This window comes from Pogoniulus pusillus, chromosome 34 (genome assembly GCF_015220805.1).
Source record: "Pogoniulus pusillus isolate bPogPus1 chromosome 34, bPogPus1.pri, whole genome shotgun sequence".
NCBI classification, from domain to species: domain Eukaryota; kingdom Metazoa; phylum Chordata; class Aves; order Piciformes; family Lybiidae; genus Pogoniulus; species Pogoniulus pusillus.
The window spans coordinates 13289472-13305718 of NC_087297.1; the positions used below are offsets into that span (position 1 = coordinate 13289472).

The 16247-nt window shown below is 43.2% G+C and overlaps 1 long non-coding RNA gene across 2 annotated transcripts; it reads right to left on the reverse strand.

Moving 5' to 3' along the window:
* Positions 1-642: 642 nt before the first annotated feature.
* On the reverse strand, positions 643-5648 carry LOC135189798 (uncharacterized). Of its 2 annotated transcripts, XR_010308316.1 has the most exons (5): positions 5485-5648; positions 4793-4972; positions 4494-4540; positions 4127-4379; positions 643-1006 (listed from the first exon to the last, which is right to left on the reverse strand). It is a non-coding gene; the product is annotated as an uncharacterized LOC135189798 (long non-coding RNA). The 2 variants fall into 2 exon arrangements; XR_010308315.1 differs by lacking the exon at positions 643-1006 and having other exon boundaries at positions 4098-4379.
* Positions 5649-16247: the final 10599 nt, after the last annotated feature.

Here is a 16247-nt window from a genome sequence, read left to right on the forward strand (position 1 = left end):
ATTTTTTTTTTAAATTATTAGTTCTTTTTATTTTATTAATTTTTTAAAGATTTTTATTTGGGCTATTTTAGATTTTATGAATTTTTTTATTGTATTCGTTTTTTAATTTTTAAAAATATTTTATTAGGGTTTTTTAGATTTGCTTAAGGTATTTTTTAGATTTTATTGGGGTTTTTTAGATTGTATTAATTTTTTTTAATAGATTTTATTAGATTTTTTTAAATTGTACTAGATTTTTTTTTAGATTTCATTAAATGTTTTTTAGATTTTTTTTTTTATCAGGGTTTTTTTAGATTTTATTATGGAGTTTTTGAGATTTTATTAGGGTTTTTTTTACATTTTGTTAGGTTTTTTTAGATTTTGCTATTTTGTAAAGTTTGTGTTATGTTTTTAAAGATTTTATGGGGTTTTTTTACATTTTAAACTCATTTTCTTCTATATATATTCAAATTTTATCCCATCTCTATTCCTCGAGCCCCATTCCTACAAGTCAAACTCAGTACAAGCACTGCCCGCAGCACCTGCACCTCTAAGCATTCCTTGCAAGTAAAAAGAAAGAAAAACTCTTTTCTTTTCTTTTTCTTTCCCCTGAAGAAGGAGGAAAGCAGAACCCAAGCAAAGCTTCTGGCTAAGTGCAGCCCTCTGCACCCTGAGTTATTTCCTGGGAGTTACATCTATGCTGTGCTGGACTTAGGCGAGCGCGGGAGCGGTATCAGCCTACCAGACTGTGTCAGATACCTCGCAAGGCTGTGACCCTCCAGCCCTGCCAGCAGAACTGTGACAAATAGGAAACGTTTTGGGGTTGGTTTGGGTTTTTTTTTTTTGAATGGTTGTTTTTACCTTAAGCCTTCCTGGAGTACAGAGGCAGAGGAATCTCAGCGCTGGGAAAGCGAAGGCGAACGATACGGGTTTTAGCTGCGCTCTGTCCGCCAAGGGGTTCGGTGTGGCAGTGGAAGGACAACAATGCACCTCCTTCCTTAGCTTTTCCTTTGTTCCAAACGTCTCCCTGCAGAAAGAGCAGGTGAAGTTAGTTACATCTCCTCAGAGCAAACCTCCTGCGACAGGGCTCGAGCCATTCCTGGAAACAGGAACACCTCTGTGGGGATGTTCGGTGGCGGTCACAGCCGGTAACCAAGTGCCTGAATCAAAGCAAAGTCAGGACAAGAAATAAATGATGCCTGAAATATCACCTGAAAATCAATGGCACAGCACAAGGAAATGTCTGGGCCTGGCAAGGTGGAGATATTCATGGAAATACTTCCTCTGGAAAACATTATCCTGCTTCATCAGCCCCAACAAACGCAGTTTAGGCTTTTCTTTTGTAGCAGTTTCCTACAAGGCTTAGGGGGGAAAAAAAAATCTCTTTCCACTTCTGAAACTACCTCTTTTCAAAACTGGAAAATACCAGCAGCAGGCTGATTATCATCTACCCTGCCTCAGACAAAGCTCTCTCCCTCTCTTCGTGGAGAAGCTGCCATCAAAACAAACATCTAAAGCAAGGTGCTGAACTCCAGACCGCTCAATCCAAACACAGGTCCCTAGAAAACCAAGTTGGTTCTCAGCCTCTGACTGAAATTCCACTGGCAGGAGGGAAAGCAAAAGTCAGACCCTTCAGATGTGTGTGCACAAAGATGATTTCCACTCCTAATTTCAAGCCCTCCCATTAAATGTTTTGAACCATTGCTGCGTGGATCTCTTCTTCTGTCTTTTTATTAGTGAATGGTTTTGGTTGGGTCCTTGAGCTTTGCAGTCTCAAAGCACACCTTTTACTTAGGCAAATTATGTTCCCAGTGAGGTGTCCCATCCTTAATGCCAGGCAAATTCAGCCAAATAACCATTCACAGCTGGTGGAGGTGTGGGAGACAGAGTGGCTGATAGGCACCTTTTAAACAGTCTCTTCTTTTGGCACATTTGGACCTTTTCAACTAAACCAATCTCAGGACTTAGCCACTTTATTCTGCCTTTGAATTCTTAAATTCATACTGGTGGTAATTTGTGCTTTCTTGAGCCAGGAGAGCTGTGTACACGTTCAGATAAATACACCTTAGCCAGCAAGACCTGGAGCAGAGGCTTCAGTTTCCCCATCCTCACAAAACCCAATTGACTACCCCCACTTTGTCCCTGGAAAGCCCTGACAGTGAGACCTCAGAGGTAGTAAACAGAGCAAGATTTGCTCTGGCCAAGATGCTTTTGCAGAGTGATGAGGATGGGCACATGCTGAGGGAGGCACTTTGCTTCCACCAGCAGCTGCTTGGCCTTCCCACTCTTTCATCTTAATCACCCAAAGAGCTCCTCTCAATGCAAATCCCGTGGCTATAGAGCAGGGTGACATGGGCAGCTGAGGTCTTTCTTCCTCACCCAAAAGAAAGCAGCCTCTTTGTGGAGGGTCCCCCTCCATGCTTGGATGAATGGATAAGCACCATCCCTGCATGCATCCTGCCCTGGGTTACACCAACTGAGCATCAGTGGAGGGTCCCCCTCCATGGTTGGATAAGCACCATCCCTGCATGCATCCTGCCCTAGGTTACACCAACTGAGCATCAGTGGAGGGTCCCCCTCCATGCTTGGATAAGCACCATCCCTGCATGCATCCTGCCCTGGGTTGCACCAACTGAGCATCAGTGGAGGGTCCCCCTCCATGCTTGGATGAATGGATAAGCACCATCCCTGCATGCATCCTGCCCTGGGTTGCACCAACTGAACATCGTTGTTTTGGTCCAAGGCAGTGAGGCCCTCAACCCTGTGTCTGCCTGATCTAAAGCTTATTACTGCCTCACACACAAAGGCTTTTAAGGGTGCAACCCAGCCAGATCAGCCACCAGCACTCCAACGCGGGTGTCGCACGCAGCCTTAACGCCTGCACCTTTGAAGGTTCCATAAACTTGGAGAACAGCCCCCGGTGGACAAAAGCTCTGAATGGGGGAGGGGGGAGGGGAGAGCCACTTCCTGCAGGTTCGATTAAGCTTGCTAATTTTCAGTCAAACACACTAATTTCCAGACAGGTCCTTCTGATGTTTTCCCTCTGTTTGCAATTTGCATCATTAAATAGCTTGGTGTTTCAAAGCAGCCGCCGCGCTAAGGTCACAGGGTTTTATGTTAAACAGCAGCATCCTCAGCCTTTTAAAGAAGAAGCAGGGAGCAGCTGAGTTGATGGCACATCATTTTCTTTCTTTCCTGCCCCTTTTTCTCTTTTGGGGGTGAGGAAAAAGGAAGGATTGGAGCTTCTTATGGATCAGAGGCGTTTTAGGCTGGAAGAAAGAGCAGATCTGTAGGGCTTTGTGCTCTCAAAAGCAAGACGGAATCACAGGTGTCCTTGGCTAGCAAGAAATCTTCTTTTCTAATGGTTTCCCTAGGACAGCAGGTCAGCTCTGGGGGCTTGAATATCTCGTTTTAAGAGGCAGAAAATCCAGCCTCAAAAGGAAACTCTGGACCAAAGGTACAGGCTGAATGTGAAGATTAAAACCCAAACCCTTGGCGATGCTGGGTATGGCATGAGCTGGGCTGTGGTGACCCTTCCAGAGTAAACAGGGAGAGCAAACAGATGTTTCTCAATCCATTCTGCTTCCATAGCTGAGGAAGGGTGGTAACAACAGGGCAAATAAAGTGTGGCACAAAGACACCTTCATTCAGCCTTTCTCCACGTAAAATTGCCTTTTTGCTCCCTCCCCCCACCTCACCCTGCTCCTCTCCTCCCCTTCCTGCCCCTTTTCGTGGTCACACAAAGTGAATTTGTGAGCTAGAGCTCCTCTGAAGCAGTTTTTCATGCCTGGGGAGGCTGTCTGGTCACCGGGGCTGCCCAAGCCTGACTCTCCCTGCTCCAAGCGGTTTTGACAGCTACCGAGGACGCCTCTCAGTAAATAAACCCAAACCTCAGCACTGCATCAAAGGCTCCCGAGCTGAGCTGCCCTGGGAAAGCTTTTCTCAAGCCATCAGGGCTCTGGGACACGCAGCCTCACGCTGGAAAAGCTGCTGCTGAATTGCTGCACGGCTTCACATCCAGCAGATTTAAACCCAGTGTACCTGCGGTTTTATCTCACGCCTATGCGTTTGAGAGGGAGACAGCAAGAAGCAGCAGCCAGAACCACGGAAACCACCTCTGAAAGTGATGGGGGTTTGGTGTAATTACCTGTGCTCATACATGGCTGAGTGGGTGTGGGATGTACATATCCATAGGTAAAACAAAGAGTAAACGCAGGGCTGGCTCTGCCTCCCCTTCCAGCAGTGAGTGATGTAGCTAAAAGGCTGCTTTAGTCACAGGGTTGTCAGTTTGAAAGTGCTGACAGGCAGGATAGGGAGGAAAAAAAACCCAGCAAGGTGCTCCTGGAGGCAGGGAAAGCATGCTCTGCCACATGCACCCAGCGAGGTACAGATGCTGTGACCTAGGTGGGAAAAGATAAACAACATATAAATCTCCATGTGGAAGGAAATAGAATTGGAATTTTATCACCAAGGCCTCTGGGGGGGAAGGGAAGGAGGGAAGAAAAGAAACCAACCTAGGTTTATGATGCATCCTGCTCTTGCTTTGCTTACAAGTCAGCAGCTGCAATTAAGACAAGAGAGTTGGGAGATTTAATTCAGCTTAATTCATTATACATTTTCCACCACCACCACCACCCTCCCCCAGCCCCGTTGCAGAGGGCCACGTGATGGAGGTGAAGGGAAGAACCCATGGCTTGTCATTCAATATTTATTAGCCCACTAAAATAGTCTGGTTTGGAGGGGGGGGGGAAGAGAGGAAAGAAAACCAACAAGAACCAAACCAACCCCAAACACACCACCAAAGAAAAACCACCTCTGAATTTCATTCTGCTGTCCTAGCAGAAGCTGGTGCCAGGCTGCTGCGTTGCATTGTCTGGCCGGGGCTGGTGACTTTGAAGTGCGTTGTGCGTACAAATGTCTTGCTGTAAGCAGTCCTGTACTACCAGCCTCAGTGGAGACCAGCCTGAACTTGCCATTCAAGAGCAGGACAGGGCTGTGGAGAAGGGCAGAGAAAGGAAATGCAGAGAAAGGAAATCTGTTGCCTTTTCTTTTCCCTCCCTGCTTTCAGAGGTGCTGCAGAAGGATGTGGAAGTAGTTCAATAAGGCGAACGATCCAAGAGCAGATCTTTTGAGCGTGTTCTGATGTGTGCAAACATGACATATTTAATTAGTATTACATTCCAGCTCTGATAAGAAATCCCAGATTCGAGATAGGATAATTATCTTCTAACAGCATCCAGCTGCTAAACTTCTCAGGAACATGGTCCCCAACACTGGTTCTTGGAGCACATCACAAATAACCGCTCTCGCCGCGCGGAGCGCTTGGAAATGTCACGTCAGGGGAAGAGAAAAGCTGCTGGAGGGAGGGGGGAGAGGAAAAAAAAGAAGGGGAAGCATTTTCCCTCCTCTAGCTAAAGCCAGGCCTCAGAACCTCGCACCTAGAGACAGAACAAACAAGGGGGAAGGCAAAAGAAAAACAACCCAAGCAGCCCAACGGAACCTTGCCTTAAAGAGATGATGAATTTGCCCGTGGCTCTGTAACAGATGTGCCTCCAAGGGCGCTTTGTTTAGCCAGTTGCAGGACTGTGGATGAGAACCATTCCAGTGGTGCTGCTTATCACGCTTTTAATTCTGCTCAGGCAAAGAGAAGAGGAAGGGGAAAACACAACCACCACCCCAAAACCAAAACAACAAACCCCAAACAAAAACCAAACCCCCAAAATGTTAGCTTAGAAAAATATATCTCTCTATATATTTGTTTTGGTCTTCCCCTCTCTGGCTACACAGAACATTCAGAGCACCACAACATTGTTGTTGTTGAGAATAGAAAGAAATAAGAGAGACAAATAAATAAATAAATGGCCTTTTAATCAGATTAGCCTTTGGCCAACGTCCCAAACTCAGGCTGAAGTGCAGTGCTTGTGGTTTCTCAACAGCTTACGCTAAGCCTGCACCATGGAAATAATCTACTTTTAAAACCCGGGAAACAAATCGACTGCACTAAGGACCTAAGTCGCTGTCATTAGGGAGTGATTAAGCTAAACATTTTCATACACTCTGCTAGCCCAGTTTCAGGGGTGGGTACCTCTGTGACCACAGCAAGGGTAGCGCATACCACACCATCCCCCTCCCCCACCCAAATGACTGCTGCCTGCGATTTGGCCACCCCAAAAAATAAAGAGCTGAGCTTAATGTTTGGGTTTTTAAACTTCCTAATACAGTGCAAAAAAAAAAAAAAAGGGGGGGGGGGGGGGGAGGGGGAAGAGTAAAAAAGGGGGGAGAGGAAGAAAGAAAAAAACCAAGAGAGGGAAGCAGAGAGAGAGAGAGATTTGCTTCTAATGAATTAGAAACTGGAGTAAAATCAGCTTTTGGAGCAATCATTCGGCTGGGGATCATGAGTTTGATTAAAGACTGTACACGATATTTTCTGACACACATTAGCCTCCCCTAAAAACGCTGTCACCTCGGATTACATCCCTGCTTCTTGTTTTACACAAACATCTTTCCCTTAATACATAATTGATGCTGCAAAGTCCGAGGTGGGGGAGTACAGGGGGGTGTGTTTGGAGGCGGCAGCTCCCGTTCAGAACCGCTTCTCTGCCTCTTTGGCTGGCCCTTGCCTTTTGCAGAGAGGGAAGGTACAACGTGGAGGGGCTGGAGCAGAAACTGCTTCACCTGGCCCAGGTTTCCTCCCAGTTAAAAACAAACAAACATAAAAACAAACTAACAAAAAAAAAGGGGCGGGGAGAAGGGAGGAGGGGGGGGGAGAAAAAAGAAAAAGAAAAAAGGGGAAAAGGAAAAAGAAAAAAGGGGAAAAGGAAAAAGAAAAAAGGGGAAAAGGAAAAAGAAAAAAGGGGAAAAGGAAAAAGAAAAAAGGGGAAAAGGAAAAAGAAAAAAGGGGAAAAGGAAAAAGAAAAAAGGGGAAAAGGAAAAAGAAAAAAGGGGAAAAGGAAAAAGAAAAAAGGGGAAAAGGAAAAAGAAAAAAGGGGGAAAGGAAAAAGAAAAAAGGGGGAAAGGAAAAAGAAAAAAGGGGGAAAGGAAAAAGAAAAAAGGGGGAAAGGAAAAAGAAAAAAGGGGGAAAGGAAAAAGAAAAAAGGGGGAAAGGAAAAAGAAAAAAGGGGGAAAGGAAAAAGAAAAAAGGGGGAAAGGAAAAAGAAAAAGGGGGAAAAGGAAAAATGGAAAAAAGAAAGAAAAAAGGGAAAAGGAAAAATAAAAAAGGGAAAAGGAAAGAGAAAAAAGGGAAAAGGAAAGAGAAAAAAGGGAAAAGGAAAGAGAAAAAAGGGAAAAGGAAAGAGAAAAAAGGGAAAAGGAAAGAGAAAAAAGGGAAAAGGAAAGAGAAAAAAGGGAAAAGGAAAGAGAAAAAAGGGAAAAGGAAAGAGAAAAAAGGGGAAAAGGGAAAAAGGAAAGAGGAGAAAGGAAAAAAGGGGAAAAAGGAAAGGGAAAAAGGAAGAAAGGAAAAGGGGAAAAGAGAGAATACAGCTCTGCCTCTCTGTAATCAAATTATCTGGTGTCTGAGCCATCCTTGCTACCTCAGTGCAGGCAGAGCCTAAAGAAGCCAGGCTCTGGGTGTCAGGTCCTGGTGCTGGAGCAGCAGGAGGTGCGTTTGCAGGAGGCTCGTTTGTGCTTTCTCCTTGAGCCTGAGCTCAGGTCTGGCATGGCTGGGACGTTGGAGCGGTCTAAAGGTCTGCTCTGCATCCCCTCCTTTGGCCGTTCTGCTGATAGCTCATCTCTAATGTATGAAACATGTCATTAATCCCCAATCTGTCAGCTCTTCTGCTTTCCCCCCTGCTTTTCCTCTGACAATAATTCAGGCTGACAGTTGAGGGATTAATATTTATTAAACACCCTGTACTTTAGAAGTCGAAGAAAGTCCATTCCTTCCCATCACCCAAAAGCTCTTCCCCCTCCTCAGAGCCCCTTCGTGCTCCTTTAAAAAGCCAAACCAAGCCAAGTGGCCACAGAAAGGGAAGGGCAAATGGCCCAAAAAGAGAGATGCAAAAGGACCACAGCAGAACGGGGAAGGAGGAGAAAGAGGATTGAGGACAGGTAACCCTTCCGAAGGCTTGGTCAGTGGATGCGCTTAAGGTACTCCTCTGCCCAGGCATAGGTTTGCTCACTCCTCCTGCCCCTTCCAGTCTCTCCCCATCCCTCCCTCCCCTTCTCAGCTCATAAATAATTCATAGCCTGATAAATATGCAGGGTCAAAAAAATGCAGACATGGCAGCACTGCACTAAAGAAAATAAAGGGGGGAAAGAGGGAAAAAAGGGGCAAAAAGGGATTTTAAAAGGGTTAAAGAGAAGAAAAAAGGATTAAGGTGGTCTAAAAAAGGGGGAAAGAGGGAAAAGAAGAAAAAAGGATTAAAAGGGTAAAAAGGGGGGGGAAAAAAGGAGAAAAAGGGAAAAGGAAGAGAGAAGAGAGAAAAGAAAAGAAAAAGAAAATAAAAGAAGAGAAAAATGAGAGGAAAAAGAGGAAAAATTAAATAAAAGGGGGAAAGAGTGAAATAGAAAGAAAAGGGGGAAAAGGAAATAAAAATGGAAAAGGGGGAAAAAGGAAAAGGGGAAAAAGGAAAAGGGGAAAAAGGAAAAGGGGAAAAAGGAAAAGGGGAAAAAGGGAAAGGGGAAAAAGGGAAAGGGGAAAAAGGGAAAGGGGAAAAAGGGAAAGGGGAAAAAGGGAAAGGGGAAAAAGGGAAAGGGGAAAAAGGGAAAGGGGAAAAAGGGAAAGGGGAAAAAGGGAAAGGGGAAAAAGGAAAAGGGGAAAAAGGAAAAGGGGAAAAAGGAAAAGGGGAAAAAGGAAAAGGGGAAAAAGGAAAAGGGAAAGGGGAAAAAGGAAAAGGGAAAGGGGAAAAAGGAAAAGGGAAAGGGGAAAAAGGAAAAGGGAAAGGGGAAAAAGGAAAAGGGAAAGGGGAAAAAGGAAAAGGGAAAGGGGGCATAAAGGGAAAATGGGAAGGAAAAGAGAGGAATAAAATGGAAAAGGAGGAATAACAAGGAAAAACAGGAAAATAAAAGGAAAAAAGGGGGAAATAAAAAGGAAAAAGGGGGAAATAAAAAGGAAAAAAGGGGGAAATAAAAAGGAAAAAAGGGGGAAATAAAAAGGAAAAAAGGGGGAAATAAAAAGGAAAAAAGGGGGAAATAAAAAGGAAAAAAGGGGGAGATAAAAAGGAAAAAAGGGGGAAATAAAAAGGAAAAAAGGGGGAAATAAAAAGGAAAAAAGGGGGAAATAAAAAGGAAAAAAGGGGGAAATAAAAAGGAAAAAAGGGGGAAATAAAAAGGAAAAAAGGGGGAAATAAAAAGGAAAAAAGGGGGAAATAAAAAGGAAAAAAGGGGGAAATAAAAAGGAAAAAAGGGGGAAATAAAAAGGAAAAAAGGGGGAAATAAAAAGGAAAAAAGGGGGAAATAAAAAGGAAAAAAGGGGGAAATAAAAAGGAAAAAGGGGGAAATAAAAAGGAAAAAAGGGGGAAATAAAAAGGAAAAAAGGGGGAAATAAAAAGGAAAAAAGGGGGAAATAAAAAGGAAAAAAGGGGGAAATAAAAAGGAAAAAAGGGGGAAATAAAAAGGAAAAAAGGGGGAAATAAAAAGGAAAAAAGGGGGAAATAAAAAGGGAAAAAGGGGGAAATAAAAAGGGGAAAAGGGGGAAATAAAAAGGGAAAAAGGGGGAAATAAAAAGGGAAAAAGGGGGAAATAAAAAGGGGAAAAGGGGGAAATAAAAAGGGAAAAAGGGGGAAATAAAAAGGGAAAAAGGGGGAAATAAAAAGGGAAAGGGGGAAGTAAAAGGAATCAGGAGGAAATTAAATGGAAAATGAAAAAAAAGGGGGAAAGAGGAAATAAAAAGGAAGAAATGGGGACTAAAAAGGAGAAGGAGGAAACAAAAAGGCAAAAGAGGGAAATAAAAAGGAGAAAGGGAGGGGAGAAAGGAAAAAAGGAAGGGGGAAAGAAGACAACGCCTCCCAGAATGATCAAAAAATGAAGCCTTGTGCTTTTCCCAGAGAGGCCCTGAGCTGCTCTCAGTGGCTGACAGGATTTCCAGCAGCCAGGAGCTGCGTTTTCCAGCATCCAGGAAGCTGTGTCAGAGCTAGAGAGGAGTGAGACTGCTTCTGGCCCGACCCTTGCTAGGCACCGCTGCGAGTGGGCTGCAGCAGGCGGACAGGGACAGAAAATGGCTGCTTGGCTTGGCCTTGGGTTGGCTTCTGCTTTGCTGTCTGAAAGGGGAATAGAGGAGGAGGAGGAAAACCAGCAAAGATGCTTCCAGGCCTGGCAGGTGCAGCCCAGGCACACCTTGCCAGGGCGCTGGGGAGCCCAGGGGGGAGCAAAGCGGGAGAAGGAGCTCAGCCCCAGCGCTGGCGGCTGGCGCAGGTGGGGCTCTCCCAGCGGGAAGGCTTCTCCCCTCCCAGGGCTCCCCTAAGTGGTGGCCACTGAGAGGCCATCACAGGGTGGCTCTTCGGGGGCCAGTTTCAGCAGGGCTGAGCCTGCTGCCGGCAGGCAGGTAAATGCCACCCAACGTAGGACGCAGGAGGAGAAGCGAAGCGCAGCACCTCCATTTTGTGAGCTAATTGCTTCATTACCAGGCTGGAACAAAATGGAGGAAGGATCCTGTACCCTGGGCTCTTAATTCCTTTTTTCCCCTCCTTCTTCTCTGTTTTTAGATTTTATTCCTCTCTTTTTCTTCCTTTTCTTTCTTCTTCTGTGGCCTTTTATTTTCTCCTTTTCTTTCTTCTTTTTCTTCTCTTCATGTTTCCCTTTTTTTCCTCTTTTCCTTCTTTTTCTTCCTTTTCCCCTTCCTTTTCTTTGTTTCATTTCCTTTCTTTTTCTTTTATTTTTTCCTCTTCTTTTTGTTCTGTACTTTTCTTCCTTTTCCCCTTCTGTTTTTCTTCTTCCTTTTTATTCTTTTTTCTCCTTTTTCCATGTTTTTTATTCTTCTTTTTCTTTCACCTTTTTCTCCTCCTTTTGCCATTTTCTTCTTTTTTTCTTTATTTTTTCTTCCTTTTGCTTTTTTCTTTTTCCTCCTTATCATTATTTTTATTTTCCCTTTCCCCCCCCCCCCTTTTTTTTTCCTTTTTCTTTTTCTTCTGTTTTTTCCTCTTTTTCTTCCTGTCACTCTTTTCTCTCCTTAGTTTTCTTGGGTTTACTTCTTCTTACCTTTTCTTTTTTCCTTTTTCTCTCCCTTTTCTTTCTTCCCCGCCCTTTTCCCTTTCCCCCCTCTTCCTTTTTCCCCCCTTCCCCCTCTTTTTTCTTTTTCTCCCTTCTTTTCATGTTTTCCTCTGTCTCATTTTCCCCCTTTTCCTTTTTTTTTTCCTTTCCCTTTTTTCCTTTTTCACCCTTTCCCCCTCTTTTTTCCCCTCCTTTTTCCCCTGCCCTTTTTTTCCTTTATTCTCCCTTTCCCTTTTTTTTCTCCTTTTTTCCTCATTTTTACTTTTTTCATTTTCTCCTTTTTTCCACATTTTCCCTTTTTTCCCTCCTTTTTTCTCATTTTTCCTTTCCCCCCCCCCCCTTTTTTTTTCTCATTTTTTCCTTTTTTTCCTCCTTTTTCCTTGTTTTCCTACTTTTTTTCTGCCTTTTCCCTTTTTATTTTCGTTTTTTCCTTTTTCCCCCTTTTTTTTCTTTTCTTTTTTTTCCCCCCAAAGCATCTCTGAGCTAACAGAAGAAACAAAGTAGCAGGAGGTACCCGGTGCCGGGGCAGCACCAGCCATGCAAACCGCTGCTGGGCGATGCAATAGCAGACAGGCAGCTAAGGCGGGCAGGTCCCCCAGCTCGGAAGATGCAAGAGGCTCACGTACAGTTGATCTCTGGGTTTAGCACCAGTTCCAACATCCAAATGACTCCAGCCCGTGAAGTGTAACCTTTCGGATGAACATGTAAATTGGAAACACCCCGGGTAAGAAATAGACCTCAGCGTTTAATTTGGCCTGGCTAGTTGGGAGCCTCCTATTTACTGTACAATAATTTCCACTTTAATTAAATAACGCCGCTGCTGCCAGACACAGCAGCCCTGCGAAGGTGATTAATTGTGTGCTTAAATGAAATACAAACCGCCTTAACAGCGGCAGCCAGGCAGAGCCCTGCCAGCGGCGCCGTGGGATGCGCTCGCAGGCGCGGAGCCTACCTGCAGCACGCCGAAGGTTAAAAACGCAGCACCTACAGCTCCAAGCAGCCGCTGGACCAAACCCAGAGCTTCTGCTGGCTTTCTGTTTTCCAAGGCCAGCCCGAGGGCTGCCTTTGAGCATGCTATCCCCACCCCCTCCCTTTCCTTTCGTCCGGCAGGGAAGCTCTCTGCCACGGTTTGCGCCGTCACCTCGCCGGCTCGGCCATGGGTAGGCAAACAGGGGCTGGAGCAGGGGCGCTGAGCCGGCACAAGGCGGCAGCTGGATGCTTGCATACTCCGCTCTGTTCCCATTGGATTGCCGGCCACAGCAGCAGCAGGACAAAGGGCCTGGAGAGCTAACCGTGCATTCTCACCTTCGCTTACCCAGCCTAGCAGCTCGGCAAGAGAAAAGGAGGCGCATTCTGCTTTAGTGTCAACCAAATGCAGAAGCAAATCAGCTTGTAAGAGAGTCACTTCCAGGCTGGGCTGTCTAAATGAGTAAATAACTAAAGAGGTAGGGAGAGAGAGAGAGAGAGAAATATATATATAGAGAGAGGGGAAGAAAGAGAATGATATAGATAGAGATAGATAGGTAGAGGGGGAGAGATAGAGAGAGAAATATACAGAGAGATAGAGGGGGGAAGAGACAAAGAAATAAATAGATGTAGGCAGAGAGACAGAGAGGTGAGAGGAGAGAGAGGTAGAGACAGAGATGGAGAGATAGAGAGACAGGGAGAGAATATTCCAGTACCTTTGTCTTTTTTTTTTCCCATGAGGGGAAACTAAAGTCCAGAATTTAACACAGAGAGAAAAACTCCTCCCCAGCAACACCACCTATTGAAAAGAGCAAACTCTGTGACTCAGGGCTGGGTTCCCTCTGGTTACGCTGCATCCTATCCTTCTTTCCCTCCCCCACACCCCAGGAATGCTTCGAAATGGGATTTTCACTCACAGATGTCAGCGCTCTGGGGCAGGGACAGTTCCCCAGGTCTGCCGCACTTGTTTGTGGGGCTGCACCCTGACCACTGCCTAGGAAAGGAATAAAGCAAAGAAAACTCTGCCAGAAAGAGGCAGTAGATGAAAATCTTACTTGTTAAAAGAATAAAACCAGAGAATTCAGCTCAGTTTCTGCTCCAATACAGCTCTGGATTAAAGATGAAGAGTGTTTTGTTCAGCGTTTACTACTTAGGCAACTGCTAGGAGGAAATTGAGTGGCAAAGCAACAGAGTTACAAAGAGAACCACAGGATGGTTTAGGGACCTCAAAGTTTATCTAGTTCCAACCCCCTGCCGTAGGCAGGATTGCTTCTTGTTTTCATTTGGAAAGCCTTGAATTTTAGCACAGTCATGGCCAAACCAACCAACCAAGTTCCAATCTACTTTTAAGGAACTTAAAACAAAACAAAACAAAAACAACCAAACAACAACCAAAAAAAAAAGCCCAAACCCAGTAACTTAATTTTAAGGAAACTTAAAAACCCCAACTTGGTTTTGAGGAACTTTTAAAACCTCAACTTGGTTTTGAGGAATTTAAAATCCCCAACTTGGTTTTGAGGAACTTTTATATCCCCAACTTGGTTTTGAGGAACTTTTAAATCCCCAACTTGGTTTTGAGGAACTTTTAAATCCCCAACTTGGTTTTAAGGAACTTTTAAACCCCCAATTCGATTTTAAGGAACTTTTGAAACCCCAACTTGGTTTTGAGGAACTTCCAAAACCCCAACTTGGTTTTGAGGAACTTTTAAATCCCCCAACTTGGTTTTGAGGAACTAAAAAAAGGAATCCATCTTAATTCCCAGCCAGTCCAGTTCCATGTCCAGCCGTGTTCCAGGAGAGCACTGTGGAATGACAGCAGAGCTGCTGCTAGTTTTGTCTGTATTCTGTTCCGTAGAGATCTGTGTGACCAACTTGCCCTCTGTACCTGTAAGCATCTGGTACTCATCCCATGCACTGATTGCTCATTTTGCTCTAACTGGAAATGTGAAATGCAGCAAAATGCCCTGGTTGTGTTTGTGCACGAGGGATACAAAGCGTCTCAGCTGCTGCCTTGATGGAAGGCAAGCGATGCTTGCACAAGAGGCTCTAAGTGGTGGTTATGAAGCAAGGTCTTAGGTGAGGGAACTGCACTGCCAACAGAGTTCTGAGGGGTTTGCTGTGTTAGTAAAAACACAAACATCTGCTGGCTTTTCAGCTCTAGAGCTTCAGCAGTCGTTGGAACAATAAAAGCAAGAATGGAGACCTGCGATGGCTGAACAGGGCTGGGTGCTAGGTTGGACCAGATGAGCTTGGAGGTCTCTTCCAACCTGCTTGATTCTATGAGCAAGCCCATCTGAAGCAGGAAGGGCAACTGAATGCAGTGAAGGAAGGCATCCAGCATGCCCAGAGATCTGCCATCCTTCCTATGGCATCCTTCCTATGGCATGGATTTGGGAGTAGATGACCTCTAAGGTCCCTTCCAACCTAACCTATTCTATTATTTCTATTGAACAACTTCAAAAAGATTCAACTTAAAATTAACCAACCTTAAAAAAAAGAAATCCAACTTAATTTTAAAGGAACTTGAAGGAATTCAGTTCTATTTCCTAGGAACTTGGGGGGGGAAACACCTTAATTTTAAAGGAACCTGAAGGAATTCAGTTCTATTTCCTAGGAACTTGGGGGGGGAAACATCTTAATTTTAAAGGAACCTGAAGGAATTCAATTCTATTTCCTAGGAAATTGGGCGGGGGGGGGGGGATCCAACTTAATTTTAAGGAACTTTTAAAAATTCCCAAATTATTTTAAAGGAACTTTTAAAAATCCCAACATAATTTTAAGGATTTTAAAATCTCCCAGCTGAATTTTAAGGATCTTGAAGAAATTCAGCTCTATTTTTAAGGAGCTATTAAAAAAAAAAGTCTACCTTCATGTTAAGGAACTTGAAAATTTTCCAACTTCATTTTAAGGATCTTGGGAAAAAAAAATCCACCTCAATTTTAAGGAAATTGAAAAATTCCACCTCAATTTTAAGGAATTTAAAACATTTCCACCTCAATTTTAGGGTACTTGAAAAAAATTCCACCTCAATTTTAAGGAACTTGAAAAAATTCCAATTTCATTTTGAGGAACTTGGAAAAATTCTACCTCAATTTTAAGGTGCTTGAAAAAATTCCACCTCAATTTTAAGGAACTTGAAAAATTTCCAACTTCATTTTAAGGAACTTGGAAAAAAATCCACCTCAAATTTAAGAAACTTTAAAACTTTCCAATTTCATTTCAAGGATCTTGAAGAAAAAATCCACCTCAATTTTAAAGAACTTAAAAATTTCCAACTTCATTTTAAGGAAATTAAAAGCTTTCCAACTGAAATTTTAAGGAAATTAAAAGGTTCCCAACTGATTTTTTAAGGAACTTGAAGATATTCAGCTTTATTTTTAAGGAGCTTGGGGGAAAAATACATCCTAAAATTAAGGAACTTTGAAAAATCCCAACTTAATTTTAAGGAACTTGAAAAAAAAAAATCCACTCTAATTTTAAAGAACCCTAAGAATCCCAAGTCAATTTTAAGGAAAAAAAATCCACCCTAATTCTAAAGAACTTTAAGAATGCCAATTTTAAGGAACTTGGAAAATCCCAGTTTAATTTTTAAGGAACTTGAAGAAATTCAGCTTCATTTTTAAGAAGTTGGGGGAAAAAATCCAACTTCATATTAAGGAACTTGAAGGAATTCAGTTTGATTTTTAAGGAGCTTGGGAGGGGAAAAAGAGCATCTTAAAATTAAGGAGCTTTAAAACTCCTGACTTCATTTTGAGGAACTTAAAAAACTTCCCAACCTAATGATAAAGAACTTCTGAAAATCTCAACTTAATCTTTAAGGAACTAGAAAAAAAATCCACCTCAATTTTAAGCAGCCTTAAAATTCTCAACTTCATTTTAAGCAGACTTAAAATTCCCAACTTCATTTTAACCTTAAAATTCCCAACTTCATTTTAACCTGCCTTAAAATTCCCAACTTCATTTTAACCTGCCTTAAAATTCCCAACTTCATTTTAACCTTAAAATTCTCAACTTCATTTTAACCTTAAAATTCTCAACTTCATTTTAAGTAGCCTTAAAATTCCCAACTTCATTTTAACCTTAAAATTCCCAACTTCATTTTAACCTTAAAATTCCCAACTTCATTTTAAGGAAATTTAAAAGTTCCTAACTTAATT